Raw genomic sequence first — 20235 nt, 5'->3', positions numbered from 1 at the left:
CTTTTTATGTGGTGTCCTTGTCTGGTTTTGGTATTAGGATAATACTGGCCTCATAAAATGTTTGCAAGTATTCTCTCCTGTTTTTTGGAAGAGTTTGAAAATGATAGATACTGTTTCTTCTTTGAATGTTTAGAAGAATTCACCAACGAAGCTATCTGGTCCTAGACATTTTTTTGTTATTAGATTTTTAATTACTGATTCAATCTTCTTACTAGTAGTTGTTTTATTCATGTTTTCTCTTTCCTTGTGATTTAGTCCTGGAAGATGGTATGTTTCTAGAAATTTATGCATTTCTTCTAGGTTGCCCAATTTGTCAGCCTATTAATTTTCATAGTATCCTTTATGACCCTGTGTATTTCTCTGGTATCAGTTGTAACATCTATTTCATATCTGTTTTTATTTAAGTCCTCTCTTTTTCTTGGTTAGTCTAGCTAGCTAAAAGTTGGTCTGTTTATCTTTTCAAAGAACCAGGTCTTAATTTAATAAATCTTTTCTACTGTTGGTTTAGTTTCTATTTCATTTATTTCCCCTCTAATCTTATTATATTCATTTTTTCTACTGCCTTTAGGCTTTGTTTGTTCTTTTTATTGTTCTTTTAGATGTGAAGTTAATTTGTTTATCTGAGTTTTTTTCTTATTTCATGAGGTAGGCCTGTATGCTATGAAATTTCCTCTTAGAACTGCTTCTGTGGCATCACATAGATTTTGGTATGTCATATTTCTGTTTTCATTTGTCTCTAGGTAAGTTTTGAGTTTTCCTTTGATTTCTTTGATGAGCCATTGATTGTTCAGTAGCATGTTGTTTAACTCCACATTTTTGTAGTTTTTCAATTTTCTAGTTTTATACTATTGTGATTGTAAGTGATGCTTGATGATTTCAGTCTTCTTGAATTTATTCAGACTTGTTTTGTGGCTTAACATGTGATATATTCTGAAGAATGCTTCAGAAGCATATATTGAGAAGACTGTGTATTCTGCTTGGGATGGATGTTCTGTACATATCTATTAATTTATATGGTATAGTGTGTTATTAAAGGCCAGTGTTTCCTTATTGATTTTCTGTCTGGATGATAACCCATTCATTGATATAAGTGAGGTGGTAAAGTTCCTTACTATTATTATAATCCTTTCAATTTCTCTTGTTAGGTCCATCAGTATTTGCCTTATATAATTTTGGTGATTCTATGTTGGGTACATATACTGGGGGAGCCAAAAAAATGTATACAAGTGGACACTTTGGTCAGTGTTACTCAAGTAACAGTTTGCCATAATCAGAAGCGTCTGAATGCTGATGTGATTTACATTCATCTTTCGTTATTGGTATATATTGAGTATTACAATTTAAATAGTTTTTCCTTTCTTAAAATGTGTATACATTTTTTTGGCACCCTCTGTATATTTATAAATGTTATATATCTTCTTGTCTTCCAGCTCTCTTATCATTCTTCTATTTCCTCCATTCTGCTGTTGAACCCCTCTAGTGTATTTTTCAGTTCAATTATAACTTCTGTTTGGTGCTTTCTTATATTTTCTAGCTCTTTGTTGAAGTGCTCCCTATGTTCATACATTCTTCTCCTAAGCTCAGTGAGCTATTTTATGACCATGACTTTTAATTCTTTATCAGATAGATTACTTATCTCATTATCCTTAAGGTTGTTTTCCAGAGTTTTATCTTGTTCTCTCATTGGGAACTTATTCCTTTGTCTTCCCATTTTGTTTGACTTTCAGTACTTCAAAGTACTAGGTGAAACAGCTAACTTTCTCTGTTTTAAAGGATTAGCCTTGGGTAGGTGATGATTCTTCTTTTTCACACTTGAGATATTTTTGATATGCCCAATTGTTGAGAGTATACCAGGACCTGTCAGTGTTCCAAGGGGAAGACTCATTTAGCCCCTAGTTTCAGGCTGATTGGAAGCCAGACTCTCAGGTTTCAGCGGTTATAGTATGGCCATAATCATTATCCTTGCTGACGTCTAGGCCAGGAGATCTGGAGGTGTCCCCTGGGCAACCATGGCTAAAATCAGGATTCCAGAGGAATGTATTAATATAAGCTTTGAATGTACAATATAAGGTTTGTTCTGTAGCAAAGCTAAGGATGTGTGCAAGGATGGTGTCTCCTAGCTTTTGTTGCTTGAGAGTGCCTCCTTAGCCTTTAAGTGTGGTGGAAACCTGAAGTCCATCTCTCAGGCTGAAGCTGTAGACTAGGTAGTTAGGCCTTTTCTCATAGGAAGGCTGGGATTGTGTGTCAGTCTGCTGTTTTTGCAGTGCCCTTGGGGTGGCAGCCTGACAAGAACTGTCTTTCAGATTGTTGCAGCCCTGTGGAACTCAGTTTCACCCTTGGCCAACAGGATCAGGCAATGGGGTGGTAAGGGAGGGCTCACTCATTTGCTTCGGGAAGGCAGGGGGAAAATGTCTTGCCTGCAAGTACATGGAGTTGCCTATATCCATTATTCCCCACCAGGAACACAGATGTGAGAATCAAAATGGTCTGGCTTCAAATCAGAGGTGTGGAATGCTGGGTAAATCATTTAACTTGTCTGAATCTTAAGTACTTTGCCTAGGAAAATACACAGAATAACAATACTATATCACAGGATTATCAGGAAGATTAAATAAGATAAATATGCATTTTTTTTGCAGCTGTTCATTTCTCAATACACATTAGCAACTCCTGCCTACCACCCCAGCAAATGTTTGAATAATTTTAGGTTCCTATTTCTTGTAAAAGTGGTATATATTTTAAATACATTACATTAAAGTGAATTCTTTGAGAATTTTAGATAAGTGTCTATAAGCATTAAAAATTAATGTTAGGAATCATTGCTTTGCAAAACACAAGATATTCGTTAGATGCAGTGAAAGAAAGTAATTAGTGTTTTGGTGTCAGATGGATCAGGAAGTTAACTAAATGGTTCAAGTTTTTACTGTTCAAGTAGTTTAATATCATTTAGAAACAACATATAATCAAACAATTTTTAGAAACCTATCAGGAGCATCCCTGATAGCATGCACAGTGAGGTATTTCCTTAAAGTTAAATCACAAAGCATTTTGATACAATTTGGAATACTTTCTATGCATCAGTATGCTAACCAAGGAGCTTTGTAATTTAAAAAAACTCATTAGAATTACGTGATATGAGCTTTAGACATTGGTTGTCCTTGTTATTCATTTCACTTTCATTGAACCATGCAGATAATTTATTTTCTTCTTACTCAAATTTTCCCCCCAAATGTCTTTTACACATGTCAATTGTGATGAAGAGACGTGTAGGAATTAGTACATTTAATTAAGTCTACTACTATACTGAAATAACAAGGTAAAGAATGTAAATGAAATAACTGTTTACTGAAGTCAGACCTATTATTTAGTTTTTCTAAAAATAAGTTTTTAAGAAATATTTCCCTTTGTTGAGAGATAACATGTTTTTACACTTTTGTAAGTAGCAGTTCAGATGATGGTCTTTCTCTGATTTTCCCTTTGGTATTTTGTCTTAATTTCTTTTCTCCTTGCCTCTTTGTAATTACAATATCAAGTTCACAAAATATAGAGATAAAATACTGTTAGAAAACACAAAAAAGGAATAAATTGATTAAAGTGTATAGCAAGAATTAAAAAATGATCAGATTATTTCCCAGCCATTGTGACATCTGTACCTCCTGAGATAGCTACGGTTATCTCTGTAAAAAGAGTATAATTAAACAAAAAATTAAAATAATATTATTTAAAATGTTGTCCTCTTTCAAGTTAAATCCAAAGTTGGAATTGCCATTTATTCTTTCTTTAAATACCACTCTCTCTTAGGAATTTGAAGAAGAGGCTTCTAAAGTACATTTTAACCCTTTCAATATTTAAAAATATTGAAAGAAAATAAAAATTTTGCATATGCTATTTTAACAAATATTGTCATTTAATAATTAAAAATGTAATTATAAATAATTATTATATTTACATGGGGTATAAATGAGTTCACCATATTTACCTTAATTAGCCAGCCAACACAATTATTTTTACTTTTAATTTTAATTGGCTTAATAAGTCAAGATAGTAAAAAAAAATATCCATATATAGGCATACCTTAGAGATATTGTGGGTTTGCTCCCAGACCACCTGTAATAGAATATCACAGTTAAGTACTAGCAAAAAGATTATGAATCAAAGGGTCCCACCTTCAGTTAGTGAAAATAGCAAAACCTGTGAAATGCAATAAAACAAAGTGCAATAAAATGAGGTATGCCTGTATGTATTCATAGTAAAGAAGTAATAAAATAAACTTCTAAAACTTTGAATAAAAAAATATAAAGGTTAAAAACATTGCAGGTTTGGGTTCCAGATCATATGTCAAGGAGCCCTAGAACCCAATTATATAATCTTCTCATAGTAACTGCCTTGCTTTTCAACACATATTCATCTCCGATAAAGAAGCACTCTATTGTTCCATCAGGTACAGATCACTGCCTCTCTCACCTCAAACGTTTTTAATCCTGCATATAAAAATAAAGCTTAGCAATGCAGATAGTGTGTCCAAAGTGTCTTTAGCTCATTGACATTCCCAATGGAAGTCTACTGTTGAAATGATTTCTTAGCTAACTCTTGATATGTTCTGTAAACCATGAAAACATCATTGAGAAGTGGTTCATGCACATCAGTGAAAGGAGAGAAATAGCCAGCGGAATTACTGTAATGATATGTGACTGCAGGGGTTTGGTGCAGTGGAATTTTGATGTGCATAAAAATAAAATCAGATCTGATGTGTATATTATTATTCCTAAATACCACTTCTTTATGAAAAAAGATATCAGATCGTGATTTTAGGAATGTATAAGTGAACAGAGAATAATTCCGTGCAGCTACAGGGAATTCTCGCAATGCTTGTTAGAATACGACTGCAGCAGACCTTTAAGCAATTAAGAGATTTATCTTCTAAGGTGACTATTTTCCTGTTTTAGTCAGATTGAATATGTTAAAAATGAGGTTCACAACATGTACATTCATGTGTACTTGTTATACATGTTCCAGAAAAATATACATTTGGGAAAGACATTACAACCTCAGTTTCTTGTACAGACAGCAAGACTTAATGGGCCAGAAAGCAGGTGTGCAATCCAGGGAGAAATTGCTCTATCACCGTGCAGTCCCATACTTGGGCAGACTCGGGGTTTTGTTTTTCTTTCCAATATCATTGCACAGTCTATTTAGATGCTTTCTATAAAATTATGCCCAATGATCTACATTCTGGATTGTGTCTGAGTGTATCATTAACAACATAATTACAGAGAAGCTCTTTTGTAATGCTTATGTGGGGAGCAACATGTGTTTTAGGGACAAATTATCTTATATTAGAACCTACTTTATAGTTCTATATGTAGTATGTTTTAATGAACACTGTATTACTCTGAGTATATGTTAATACCATTTTTAAATGTATTATGTATTTGTAGAGTTTTACATAGAATTCAAGATATCCCATTCAAAATAAATTTTTCTTGCTTAGAAAATGGTCTTTCCAGAAATATAATCTTTTTTATGCCTCCAAATATTCTAAACATGTAATTTAAGAGTTTTGTTAAGATTGCTTGTAGTAATAATATATTTCATTATTGTAATTCCATATTTAGAATATGAAAACATAAAAGTATTATAATTAAGGCCAAGTTTTAATAGATACACAATGGCAAATTAAAATAGTATGACATAGGGCTGGCCGAGTGGCTCAGTTGGTTAAGAGCTCGCTCAAGAGTTTGAGCTCTGAGCAAGAGCAGTTCGAGTCCCAGCTCAAGTTGAGCAGTCGCTGAGCTGCCAATAGGTGGCAGGATGGCTCAGCTAAAAAAAAAAAAATAGTATGACATAACATTATGAGACATAGCATTAAGTAACACGTTGAAATCAGTGGCATCAGTTTATGGCTTATGCATTTTAATTTTGTTGGTTAAATTCCAGGAAATTCTAATCAAAACAATACAAATTAAAAAAAATCCTTCTTTACAACAAAATGGCATTTGAAAAATTTTAATAACTGATATCATGAAGGTGTACTAAATGGGAAAATAGTAATTTTTGACCAGCTATTGGGAGACTATATCAATACATTTTTCTCTGGAGGGAAAATTGACAAGTAAGACTGTTGATATATTTATATCTTTAAATTAAACTTCTAGGAATTATCCTGAGAATAAAATCAAAGATGTGTATGAATATTTAATTTACAAATGTTAATCACCATGATATTTATGATGTGAAACTGGAAATGCCCTAAATGCCCCAAAACTGAGGACAGGTAAGATAAATTACTGTATATTCATACAGTAGTTATTCTACAAGTATCAAGCTTGCATTTTTAGGACATTCATTATACTGGGAAATAATATTTTGTATATATTATAAAAATAAAATTAAAATCACTATATTGCCAAATTAATTTGTATGTAAATGGAAAGGAAGGATAAAGTAAACATTCATAGCAGCTACATTTAAGGGTAAAATTAAGAATTTTTAAAATATTGCTATGATTTTTAGTTTTCAAAATTTTCTACAGGGAATGCATATTGGTTTTACAATAAGAAAGATCTTATTTAAAATTAAATAAGTCGAAGTAATGTTATTTGAAATATATAGTAATCAACTACTTTGTACATAAATTCAATGAAACTATAAACCTTCATTCTGTCTCCAAAACTTAAATTTGCATTATCTCATCAAAGTCCCCTTGTTAATGTTCTATTAATGTCTCCCATTCTCTCCAAGAGGCTGTCCTTAACTCCTAGGCCTTAATTGGTTGTCTCTTTGATTTCTCATCTAGCTCCTCAAAGATGTCTCAAACAGACATACGATATTCATGGCTTTGGAATACTCAGTTCTGTTAACAGGTCTATTTAACATCAACTGATTTGTAGATTCAATACAATTCCAATGTAGGATTTTTCATAGATTTTTGACAAACTGATGCTAAAATTATGTCAAGAGGCAAAAGATTTAGATTACTCAATTAAGTTTTCTAAAATAAAAACTAAGAGGCTTGAGCGCGTGTATTGCTTGTATCAACTGCAGGCAGGATGCGCTATGCATTCTGTTCCAAGCTACTCCCTGCGAGGTAGAGCCTGGTGCCTCTCCCATCTACAAAGAAAGACACTGCCGCCCGGCCACAACCACCGCCACCCTCAGCCGCTGCCAATGCCTGTGTCACTGCTGCCTCTGTGGGACTGGCTGGATGATTAGGCCACACTCTTCAATGACTAAACATATTCCTCAGTTCTGTGGTGTTCTTGGCCCACACATTTGCAGAGTTTTTGAAGGTCAGTGGAAATTTCTGCCAGGCGTAGTACGATCTCTATGCAGATAAGAGAACTGCAGAAATTCATTACTTACTCCACCAAGATGTCCCCGTTAGAGTGGTTCACCTGGGTACAGAAGTGTTGAATTGAAATCTGCAGAGCATTTTACAAAAGTTCTGACTTGGATGGGGTAAACCTCAGTGCATATCCTGTCTGTAGCCTCCGTGTTACTGGATTGAAGAATTGCTGCTGGTTGTTAGGAGGTTTCTTTCATTTCCCATTACTCCCAACTTCTTACTCAAAGCACTGAGAATTTCAAGTGGAGCCTATTGACGTAGACTTAGTTTACTCTTTGCATCATTTCTGTATTCAATTTTAAAGTTCTTTCATAACCCTATTGAGTGTTTTTTGACTAAATTAACATGGCTTGAATGAACTGTTCAGCTCCTATGGAAGTCACATGTAAGTTACATGTTATTTCGTGCTACACACAATCCAACCAATGTGACCTTAAACAAATTTTAGAGAAACTTAAGTACAGAATTACCACAATAGTGAGAGTACATGAAGCAACTATTGACACTACTCTTCTGGAGAATGAAGGCGGCATCCGTGTTTTTGATTGGCCTTTTGATGATGGTGCACTGCCATCCAAATAGATTGTTGGTGACTGGTTAAGTCTTATAAAAATTATGTAAAGAACCTGGTTGTTGTATTGCTGCATATTGTGTTACAGGCCTTGGGAGGGCTCTGGTGCTTATTGCTCTAGCATTAATTGAGGTGGAATGAAATATAAGATGCAGTACAGTTCATAAGACAGAAGCAGCATGGAAATTTAACAGCAAGCAGCTTTCGTATTTGGAGAAGTACGGTGCTAAAATGGAGTTTTACTTCAAAGACTCCAGTTGTCATAGAAACAACTATTGCATTCAGTAAAACTCGGGTGTTTAGTGTCATTGCCTTGGAAATGGAACTTGAGACAGGACCTAACTTGTCATACATATTAGCCAACATGTTGGCTTGGTGAGTAAGTCTAACGAAGCTTTCATAGGAGTATTGAAAAGCAGTTTTACCAGGCCACACGCTTGTAATTACAACCTCTGGGTTGTAACCTTGATTGGGTTACAGTGAACCTATTTTGACACTTAGCTAGAGGTTCTTGTTCAGCATTTAAAATGTGTTTATCATTTGCACCAATTGACTTTTTTCTGAAATCATACAATATTGAGTTATGTCTTTAAATCTATTCTATGCCAGAATCTTATCAGTATATAAGAAATTCAGAAAGATTAGGTGCCAAAATACCCAGTACAATACTTGTATATTTTTTATATCATAAAGCACTAAAATCTCAGAAACTATGGACCCTCTGGGCCTTATGTGGTTTATCCCTTCAGTCATTTCAAACATAGAAAGTAGGTCTTATATGGTTATTTGCCTGTTTACCTTATGTTTACTTCTCCCACATTCATAAAAATTACATCAGGTTTGCTCAACTTTTTTATTTTTGATTTTTATACCAAGTCTTACAGTGATAATTTAATGTCTTTCTATGAATCTTGTGCTGTTATGGAAAGAGTCCATTCTGAAAATCTACATTGTACAGAAGCACATGTTTTTAATGTCACCAGACCAAAAAAAAATGCCTTACAGTCAATTGTAATGTTTGCATTTCAGGTACAACTTACAGGGAAGGCCTGAAAAAATATTTGGATGGGGCTATTAAGTACTTTTAGTAAAATCTTGCCTTTATCTTATGCATAACACATAGAATATGCTTTTTAATTTAGTATATATTTTTGAAAGGTAGAGAGATGCTTTGTTATTTTAGCTAAAACAATTCTTAATCATAAAATTCTGAAATTATTGTATTTTTTTCATATTTAATCTGATGTTGTTTACCAACTTATTTATTTTTTGAAGCACAATTTTTTTCTCTTCCCAATCTTCATTGCAAAAAAAAAAAGTGGGTTTCTGCTAATGAATTGAGCAGACATCTAATATTTTACATGCCTTTTGAACTCTAACTTAATATTTGGATATTTGATAGTTTGTTTTATTACATAATTGATAAGATGGTGATTTGTATTAATGCTAGTTCAACTATATATTTATACTGTCTTGGAATGTGTGGTTATAGTTCTGTGGGAGAAATAATTTGTCACTGTTCACCAGCTTGTAAAAATCTAGTGCTAGGGCTTAAACATCTGACAGGGTGCATTTGTGAAAGGATAGACAAAGAAATTAATGAAACAGAATAGAGTCCAGAAATTGACCCACACAGATGACTTCAACTAATAATTTATAAAAATGCAAAAGCTATTCAAAGAAAAACAAATAACATCTTAAGCAAATGATGCTAACAAATAAACCTCAACCTACACCTAACATCATGCACAAAAACTAACTTAGAATGGCTCAATGACCTAAGTCATAAAATTTTGAGAAAAAATATAGGACAAATATTTTGTGACCCCCAAGTTAGGCAAAGATTTCTTAGCTATGACACCATTCATAAAAAAATAGTACATAAATTGGGCATTATAATTATTAAAGCCTCTGTTCTTTGAAAGGCAGTTAAGAGAATAAAGTAAATAAACATACTAGGTGAAAATATTTGCACAGTATATCTGACTAAGGAATAATGCCTAGAATACAAAAAGAACTCCCACAACTCAATATAAAGCAAACTATCAGATGAAAAATGAATAAAAGTTCTGATGGACACTTCACCAAGAAGATAAACTGAGGGCAAGTAAGTCCATTGAAAAGGTGCTCAACATCATTAGGGAAATATAAATTAAAACCACAATGAGAAGCTACTCTACATCTGTTTTTTGAATCTACCTAATGAGTATTAATATGTAAAGAATCCAGAACGTAAGTTACACAATACAACAAGGACTATGTATTTTCTGAGCAGAAGCCATCTAGACTGCTCACTATGTGCTTAAGTCCCAATTAACCAAATTTGGGAATGTTTCCCAAAGCAACAATTACCAAATTTCAGTCTAAGCTTTGTTAACTACAGCATCCTTATCACATAGAAGGGTTCTCAGTATAATAGACACTCAAATATCTGTTGATTAAGTAAATCATTTTTTGAAAAAATTATCTTATTGAGCTCTGCCTTGTTTGGGGCATATTTCTGAATGAGAATATGAAGCATGATTAAGGCTGAGTTAATTTCTGAGGAAGGGCACCATAGGTATTCGTTCATTTTATTGGAACCAAGGCAGAGGCTATGGGATTGTCAGCTTGTGTGCACACCGTAGATTTCAAAACACATGCAGGCTGTAATGAGAAAGAAGACTATGTTCATATTTTAGCATCTAATTGTAAGCTAGAGGATAAAACTGATTGCCTGTGCAAGACTTACATACCCAAGCTAGGGCCTGGATGAACAGATCCAATTGAAAATGTGAGTTCCATTATATACAGTTATGTAGACAGTGTGTAATCTCTCTAACAGGTGCAGAAAGCTCAGGTGTGATTCAGAGAAATTTAATCATCTGAGAAGGTCATGGCAGTTGAATCATGGTAGCCATTATACTTGGAAATAGGGGACCTAAAAATACCCTGGGATTCTTTTTATAGCAGGGTGGCCCAAGTATGTGTATATAGTATGATGCAAGGAATCAATTTGAAGAAGGTGATGACATGTGTAGGAAAAGACACCAAACAACCTAGTAAAAGAGCCCAAAGGAAACCTGGACACTAGGCAGACTAACAGCAGGTAAGTTAGGGGATAAGGTGAAATCCTCAGCTTTATATCTAGGATAAGAAGGACAAGGGAAGGAGAGAGCTATGTCTGAGAATACACATGAAATTTCGGGCCCTTGTAGCACTAGGGCCTGAGGATATTGACAAGTGATTCAAGAAATTCAACATTCATGGATGAGCCATTCCATTAATCCCGATCTCCAGTAGGACAGTGACCCAGTAGATGGATGAGAAGGCTCTCTCGCTCTGAAGTTCATATTCATCTGGCAGTTCCTGCTTTATCTTTCCATATTGTCTTTCCCTGCTGCTTCATCATGTTCCTTTGGGGCCCACCATTAGCAGGCTTTGTCATATAGGGGGGTTCTGCATCAATCCTGAACCCAGGAATCAGATTTACAACCTCAACCCTATCATCCTTGTGTTATTTGGGGGATGGTATGAATTACCAAACCACCTCATTCTACTTGGAAACTCAAATTGAAATTTTCATGTTATATACCATTAATTATTTTTTACCTAAATGCCAGAAATCATCCTAGCCTTACTCTACACGAAGCAACAAGTGCAGACCATACTCTGTAAAATGCGATTTTGGAAACATCTTAGAAAACACCAACGCACACTACAGAAAGGCAAAAATTTTTTGTACTGGAACAGAAGCAAAGTACAAGCCTTACCAGTGTTCTCTTTATAATTTGAAACAGAGTTGAGCTTGCCTATACTTTACCTAAGGTTTATTAAAGAAGATGCTGTTTAAAAACTAACACTCTTGGGCTGGTTGTGTGGCTCAGTTGGGTAAGAGCTTGCTCAAGGGTTTGAGCTCTGAGCAATAGCGGTTCGAGTCCGGCCCACGCTGAGCTGCCAACAGGTGGCAGGATGGCTCAGCTTAAAAAAAAAAAAAAACACTGGAATTAGATCATTGAGTAGAGAAAAACTAACACTCTCTTTTGCTTCTTAATCTGGATCATTTATCGTGGCACAGAAGTTTGCTGGACAGCAGAAATATTGTAATTAATCATATGTAGAACCTGATTTTTGGCATTATGTTTTACCAGAGACAGAGGTAGTTTTCTGTTGTTGGATAACTGGAACTATATTCATATTGTTTGCTTTAGTTGTTTCTTATGTTTTAGAGTTCAGCTCAGGTATGATATGGCTTGAGAATATGCTTCCTGGAGTTAAAAAATTATGTAAAGAGTTTCAGAAAGTCTCTATAGTCTTTTTATGTCTAGAAGGGCAAAATTAAAATAACCTACCGGGCATAAATTTGGAAATAATCTCATTTTCTACTACCTGCCAGTATCTCTTCTGTTTTAGTTCATCTTAAATATATGTCTGCTAAAATAAACTTCCTGTGGCCACAGCCTAAAAGTATTTATAGATGATGTAATTTGGTCATCTATTTGTACTTTCTTTTTAGAAAATTCATCAAAAACTACCAAGGGAAATTGTTGGCTGTTTTCTATGGTCACCAGCTTTCTGCTAATAACTTACTTCCTTCACACCAAGAAAACAAATCTATCATTGCAGCATTCTTAGCCTCAGGGCTATTCTAAGTTACTTCATGTTGGGTAACCTGAACTATGTACCAGTTACTTGGTGAAATGCAAAGATACATAAATTATCAATCAATAGGAGTTCTTCCATCAAGCCACTGTATACATTTTTCCCCCAATCAACCCATCGCATAATCTACATGAAGGTATGATTAATGTAATTCTGAAACAAAGAGTGAGAACATGGCAGAGATCATGGGGATGGACAAGGGAGAGCCTACAAACATGTACATGAATCCAGGAATCAAGCTAAGTGGGATGCTGTAGCAGATGTAAGTAAATAAGACAAGAGTCAGAGGTTTTGTGGTCAAGGCCAGATAGTGAATAAAGTGTATTCAATCACTCAATGGTAGAGAAAGAAGCCTCAAGTCAGAATAGTCTATTCCAGAAGATACAGATCATTAGACACCTATATTCAGAGTCTAGAAAAGATTCTAAGTGTTCAGAAGATTGTGAGAAACCAAAGGAAAACCCAGGGATAAAAATGTTATAAAACTACTAAAAGGAATAGAAAGTTCATAGGTATCTATTGTGAGAGCAATGTAGAAAACAACTTTACCTGCTAAGCAGCTGTAGAAAGGCAGTGCAACTTGTCTAGAATTCAGAATTTTAAGACACAGGACATTTGATTTGTGGGCATTTTCCAGCCAGGTGCTGGTTCTGCACACACATGCTGAGCATGGCAAGAGCTAGTTCAGGAGTGGCAGTGTAGCCAAGGTTACAAAGATATGTTTACATCCAGAATTAGAAAATATATACATATTCAGGTGAGAATGGAAACTCAGGATAATGATGCCTTATAGGTTTAAAAAATTCATTTCTGATTCATATACTTGGCTTTTCCAAAAATGTTTGGGGAAAAATTCTAGTCTCTGCTTGAAAGAATTTTGCTCACATAATTTTGAAAGACTCCTTTGAGAGTCTTTCCCTAAGAAGTCTATTTTATAGTCTTATAGACTTAGCTTAGTTAGGTTTTCTTTACATCCAATCAACATTTCCTTCTGTTGAACCTTAATGAAGACATTTCAACAAATTTTTACTCTGTGCCCTATAGCTTTTCAACCCCAGGATTTCAGAAATCAAAAAAACTTTCTGGAAGTCCAAATATAGCAAAATTTAACAAATAATACCTTTGCCTGTGACTCCACCTTCCCACTGTGCGCTTACATGATCTTTTCTTTGTGTAAGAATGGGGATAGAGAGAGAGCAAGCTCTCTGGTGTCTGTTCTTACAAGGGCACTAATCTCATTGTGAGGACCTCACCCGCATGACCTCACCTAACCCTAACTACCTTCCAAAGACCCCATCTCCAAATGCCATCACATTGGGGGTTAGGGCTGCAATACATAAATTTGGGGGGCACACAGACATTTAGTTGATAATACCAAGTTATTCATTGGCAACATAATAATTATATTAGGGTTCTCCAGAAAACAAAAGCAGTAGGATCCATTTATCTATGTATTGGGTGTTGGAAAGGTGATGACATATTTTTTCTATGTTTTTCGTTGCTAAAATGTGTCATGACTTTTACAACAACCCAATAGATAGATAGATATTGGTTGTCAGAAAGTCATGACGTATTTTTCCTGTTTTTCATTGCAAAAATGCATCATGACTTTTCTGACAAACCAATATCTATCTTCTATCTATCTATCTATCTATCATCTATCTATATATCTTATCATCTATCTATCATCTATCTATCTATCATCTATCATGTACCTACCGACCTATCCATCCATCTCTTTAGAGGAAGAGAGGGAGAGATGATATAGAAAATTGGTTCACACAATTATGGAGGCTGGTAAGTCTCATGATCTCCAGGGTGAGTTGGCAAGCTGGAGTCTTGGCAGAGCTCATGGTGTAGTTTGAGTCTGAAGACCAGCAGGCTCAAGACCCAGGAAGAGCCAATATTTCAGTTACAGTCTGAAGACAGGAAAAAGCCCATTGTCCCAGTCTGAAGGCAATAAGGTCACAATAGATCTTTCTTAGTTGGAGGAGGTTCAGCTTTTTGTTCTAATCAGATCTTCAAATGATTGTATGAGGCCCACCAACACTGGGGAGAGCAATGTGCTTCACTCAGTCTACCTATTTAAATGTTAATCTCAACCAAAAACACTCTCATAGAAACATCTAGAATAATGCTTGACCAAATATGTGGGCACTCCGTGGCTCAGTCACGTTGACATATAAAAGAACCATCACACTAATAAATGAAGCAGGGGAAAAGAGAGCTGGCTATCAGGGTTTTCCTGACTGAAGTAATTTCATAGTTGGCTCTAGGTCACCTCACAGGAATGACCTAACATGTACAAAGAACCAGCACTGTGGTCAGCAGGTAATAGATGTATAATAAAAATATTTTTCTTTACCTTCCTCAACTAACCACTATATTAGTCCTTAAAAAGGAAACAGATTTTCTAGTGGTTGATTTTTGTAGGAGGGATAGAGGGTACATACAGTCATTAAGTCTGAAAGACCCACTATAAATATTTATTCTTGTAAGTCACATTTTCTCTGCTTCTTCTTACTGTCTCATTTCATTATTTTTCTTTTTAGTTTTAGTCACTTTGTGGTAATATCCTTTTTTTCTCTATTTTATTTCATATCTAATTCCCATAGAGGATTAAAGTTTTGGAGCAGGCCAAACTCTTTAAAAAAAAACAGAACATCAAACAATTTGTTCAAAGTCACACTCTGTTAGGAAGTGGCAGAAGTAAATATAAAATAATTTTTCCTTCCATTATTATTATTAAGAGAGGAATATCTCGAAGTACGCATGCCCCTTAAAATGGTCAGGCCAAAACTAAAACACATACATTATAATTTAGAATTAACCATGAGTGTGCTACATATATCATCATATATAAGATGATCCTAATTCCTATAGAATTTTATATATTTTCAATAAAAGTCTCAAAAATTATAAATTAAAGATAATTGCATTAATTTTTATTAACAAGCTGAACTGCAATATAAGCCATTAAGTTTTAAAAAGTATTTATATATTATTTCAACTACTGTGCACTACAGTACCTAATAGAATTTTCTTTCTTTTTAAAAAAAATTTTTTTTATTTTTAGTTTCAGGTGTACAGAACAATGCAATAGTTATCCTTTTCACCCTCACAAAGTAACAACTCCCCTCTCTCCTTCTATTGCCCTCCCCCCCCAATATCATGCTTATCTATTACAATTCCATTGACTCCATTACCACTCTCTACTCCATGTCCCGTGACTATATGTATATATAATTATAGTTAACATACAATATTATTCAACATTAGCTTCAGAAATACAGTGTAGTGGTCAGTTCTCTACACCGACTATGAAGTGGTCTCCCCCACAAGACATGAGTCCATCTGGCCCCCTAAGAAATATTTACAACATTACTGATTATATTCCCCAGACTGTCTTTTTCTATCCCTGAGGCCATATTGTAGTTACCAATTTGTATTGTCTCATCCCTTCCCCTTCTCCTTCATCCCCACCCGCTCCCAACTAGCAACCCTCAGTTTTTCCTCTGTGTCTCTGAAACTATTTCCATCCACATCTCCCATCCATTCAGTTCCTTAGAATCCATGTATAAGTGAGATCATATGATATTTGTCTTTCTCTGACTGACTTATTTCACTTAGCATAATGTTCTCTAGTTCCATCCTTATTGTTGCAAAGGGTACTATTTCCTTCTTCTTTATAGCTGAATAATACTCCATTGTGTAAATGTACCAAAGTTTCTTAATCCAGTCATCTACCGATGGGCATTTTGGTTGTTTCCAAGTCTTAGCTATTGTGAATAATGCTGCAATGAATATAGGGGTACATATAATTTTTCGGATTAATGTCTTGGGTTTTTTTTGGATAAATACCTAACAGTGGGATTGCTGGGTCATAGGGTAGTTCCATTTCCAGATTTTTGAGATACCTCCATACTGATTTCCATAGTGGCTGCACCAGTCTGCCGTCCCACCAGCAGTGCACCAGGGTTCCCTTTTCCCCACAAACTTCTCAGCATTTGTTGTTTGTTGATTTATTGATAGCCATTCTGACTGGGGTGAGGTGGTATCTCATTATGGTTTTTATTTGCATTTCCCTAATGCTAAGTGAGGTTGAACATTTTTTCATATGCCTGTTGGTCATTTGTATGTCCTCTTTGGAGAAATGTCTCTTCATATCCTCTGCCCATTTTTTAATTGGGTTGTTTGTTTTTTTTGGTGTTGAGTTGCATGATCATTTTATATATTTTGGATATTAACCCCTTATCAGATCTATCATTGACAAATATCTTGTCCCGTTCAGTAGGCTTCCTTTTTGTTTTGTTGATAGCTTTTTTTGTTGTGAAAAAACTTTTAAGTTTGATATAGTCCCATATGTTCATTTTTTATTTTAACTTCCCTAGCCCGCAGGGATGTATCAGTAAAAATATTGCTCGGGGTAATGTCTGCAAATTTAGACCCTATATTTTCTAGGAGTTTTATGGTCTCAGGTCTTATATTTAAATCTTTAATCCATTTTGAGTTTGTTCTTGTATATGGCATAAGGAGGTAGTCCAGTTTCATTTTTTTGCATGTGTCAGTCCAATTTTCCCATCACCATTTATTAAATAGACTATCCTTACCCCAGTGTAACTTCTTGCTTCCCGTGTCATAGACTAACTGCCCATATATGCCTGGATTTAGTTCTGGGCTCTCTATTCTGTTCCTTGATCTATATGCCTATTTTTATGCCAGTACCATATTGTTTTGATTACTGTGGCCTTGTAGTACGTTCTAATGTCTGGACGCGTGATCCTCCCGACTTTGTTCTTATTTCTCAAGATTGCCATGGCTATTCGGGGTCTTTTTTGGTTCCATATAAATTTTAGGATTATATATATTTTTTTTATTATTATTTTTTTAAGCAGTCGCTCAACGGCCCTTGAATGGCCACTCACGACGGTGGCTCATGGCAGCTCATGAAAGCCTGCTGCTGGCCAGCCCCACTGCAGCCCACACCGTCGATTCACGGCAGCCCAGCTCCAAGTTGAGCTGATGTTCAGCATCTTAGCTGTAGAGGGCAGTGTCACTGGCCCTCATGTGGGATCTGAACCGAGGCCCTATGGCATCCCAAGCCAGCTCTTAACCAACATGCCACTCAGCTGGCCCGGATTATATTTTCCATTTCTGTGAAAAATGCCCTAGGTAATTTGATAGGAATTGCATTGGATCTATATATTGCTTTAGACAATATGGACATTTTAACTATATTAATTCTTCCTGTCCATGAGCATGGAATGTTTTTCCACTTTTTTGTATCTTCTTTTATTTCTTTCTTCAGTGACAGCCTTATCTTCTTCCTGATCTTAAGGGGAATGGTTTCATCTTTTCCCCATTGAGCATGTTGTTAGCTGTGGGTTTATCATAAATGGCCTTTATTATGTTGAGATATGATCCTCCTATTCCCACTTTGCTAACAGTTTTTATCATAAATAGCTGCTGTATTTTGTCAAATGCTTTTTCTGCATCTATTGATATGACCATATGATTTTTATTTTTATTTTTCTTGATGTTGTGTATCACATTAATTGATTTGCGGATGTTGAACCACCCTTGCGTATTAGGGATGAAACCCACCTGATCATGATGTATGATCTTATTAATATATTGCTGAATTCTGTTTGCTAAGATTTTGTTGAGGATTTTTGCATCTATGTTCATCAGAGATATCGGCCTGTAGTTTTCCTTTTTTGTACTGTCTTTGTCTGTTTTTGGAATCAGGGTGATTGTGGCTTCATAGAAAGAGTTTGGGAGCCTTCCCTCCTTCTGGATTTTTTGGAATAGTTTGAGAAGAATAGGTGATAATTCTTTTTTGAATGTTTGGTAAAATTCACTTGTGAAGTAATCTCGTCCGGGTTTTTTGTTTTTTGGGAGCTTGTTGATTACTGATTCAATATTCTTGGTGGTAATCAATCTATTCAGATTTTGTGTTTCTTCTTGAGTTAGTTTTTAAAGGTTGTATGCTTCTAGGAAATTATCCATTTCTTCTAGATTGCCAAATTTGTTGGCATATAATTGTTCATAGTAATTTCTTAAGATTTTTTATATTTCTGTGGAGTCTGTCATTACTTCGCCTCTTTCATTTCTGATTTTACTAATTTGAGCCCTCTTTTTCTTTTGATGAGTCTAGCTAGGGGCTTGTCAATTTTGATTATCTTCTCAAAAAACCAGCTCTTGGTTTCGTTGATCTTTTCTATTGTTTTCCTGGTCTCTATTTCGTTTATTTCCGCTCTGGTCTTTATTATCTCTTTCCTTGTGCTCCCTTTGGGTTTATTTTGCTGTTCTTTTTCCAGTTCCCTAGGTGTAAGGATAACCTGTAGATTTGAAATTTTTTTGCTTCTTTAGGTAGGCCTGCACTGCTATGAACTTCCCTCTTAGGACTGCTTTCGCTGCATCCCAGAGATTTGGGGATATGGTGTTTTCATTTTCGTTTGTCTCAAGGTATCTTTTGATTTCCTCCTTGATCTCATCTTTGACCCACTCACTATTTAGTAGCATGTTATTTAGCCTCCATGCATTGATGAACTTTCTGGATTTCTTCTTGTAATTGATATCTAGTTTCATAGCATTGTGGTTGGAGAAAACGCTTGATATGATTTCAGTCTTTTTAAATTTATTGAGACGTGTTTTGTGGCCTAACATGTGGTCTATTTTAGAAAATGATCCATGTGCACTTGAGAAGAATGCATATTCTGTAGCTTTGGGGTGAAATGCTCTGAAAATATCGATTAAATTCAGCTGGTCTAAAGTGTCATTTAAGGCCACTGTTTTCATGGTGATTTTCTGTCTGGAGGATCTGTCCATTGGTGACAGCGGGGTGTTGAAGTTCCCTACTATAATAGTGTTACTGTTGATCTCTGTCTTTATGTCTGTCAAAATCTGTTTTACATATTTAGGCGCTCCTATGTTAGGTGCATAGATGTTTACTAGAGTTATATCCTCCTGTTGGATCGATCCCTTTATTATTATGAAGTGCCCTTCTTTATGTTCTTCACTTTAAAGTCCATTTTATCTGATATAAGTATCGCTACTCCAGCTTTTTTCTCAGTTCCATTTGCATGAAATATTTTACTCCATCCCTTTACTTTCAACCTGTATGTGACTTTTGATCTAAGATGAGTCTCTTGTATACAGCATATGCAAGGGTCTTCTTGCTTTCTTATCCACTCAGCCACCCTATGTCTTTTGATTGGAGCATTCAGTCCATTTACATTTAATGTGATTATTGATAGGTGTGCAGTTATTGCCATTTTATTATTTGTGTTCCTGGTCTTCATTAGTTAGGTTGTTTTTCTCTGTCCTCTGCTTAAAGTAGCCCTTTTAACATTTCCTGCAATGATGGCTTGGTGGTAATGAATTCCTTTAGCTGACTCTTTTCTGGGAAACTCTTTATCTCTCCTTCAATTTTAAATGATAACCTTGCTGGATAAAGCAATCTAGGTTGTAAGCCTTTGTTTTTCATCACTTTGAAGACCTCCTCCCACTCCCTTCTGGCCTGCAGGGTTTCTGTGGAAAAGTCGGCTGATAATCTTATGGGGGTGCCCTTGTAAGTAACTTGCTGCCTGTCCCTTGCTGCTTTTAGGATCCTGTCTTTGTCTTTCACTCTTGCCATTTTCACTATAATGTGTCTTGGTGTGGGCCTGTTTGGGAT

The 20235-nt window shown here is 35.3% G+C and overlaps 1 pseudogene; it reads left to right on the top strand.

Moving 5' to 3' along the window:
- Window positions 1-7690: 7690 nt before the first annotated feature.
- LOC109396296 (protein tyrosine phosphatase type IVA 1 pseudogene) lies at window positions 7691-8204 on the top strand (annotated as a pseudogene).
- Window positions 8205-20235: the final 12031 nt, after the last annotated feature.

Source organism: Hipposideros armiger, unplaced genomic scaffold (genome assembly GCF_001890085.2).
Source record: "Hipposideros armiger isolate ML-2016 unplaced genomic scaffold, ASM189008v1 scaffold_512, whole genome shotgun sequence".
Lineage (NCBI taxonomy): Eukaryota > Metazoa > Chordata > Mammalia > Chiroptera > Hipposideridae > Hipposideros > Hipposideros armiger.
The sequence above is the reverse complement of the archived record's forward strand: the minus strand, read 5'-3'. Positions and strand labels throughout refer to the sequence as shown.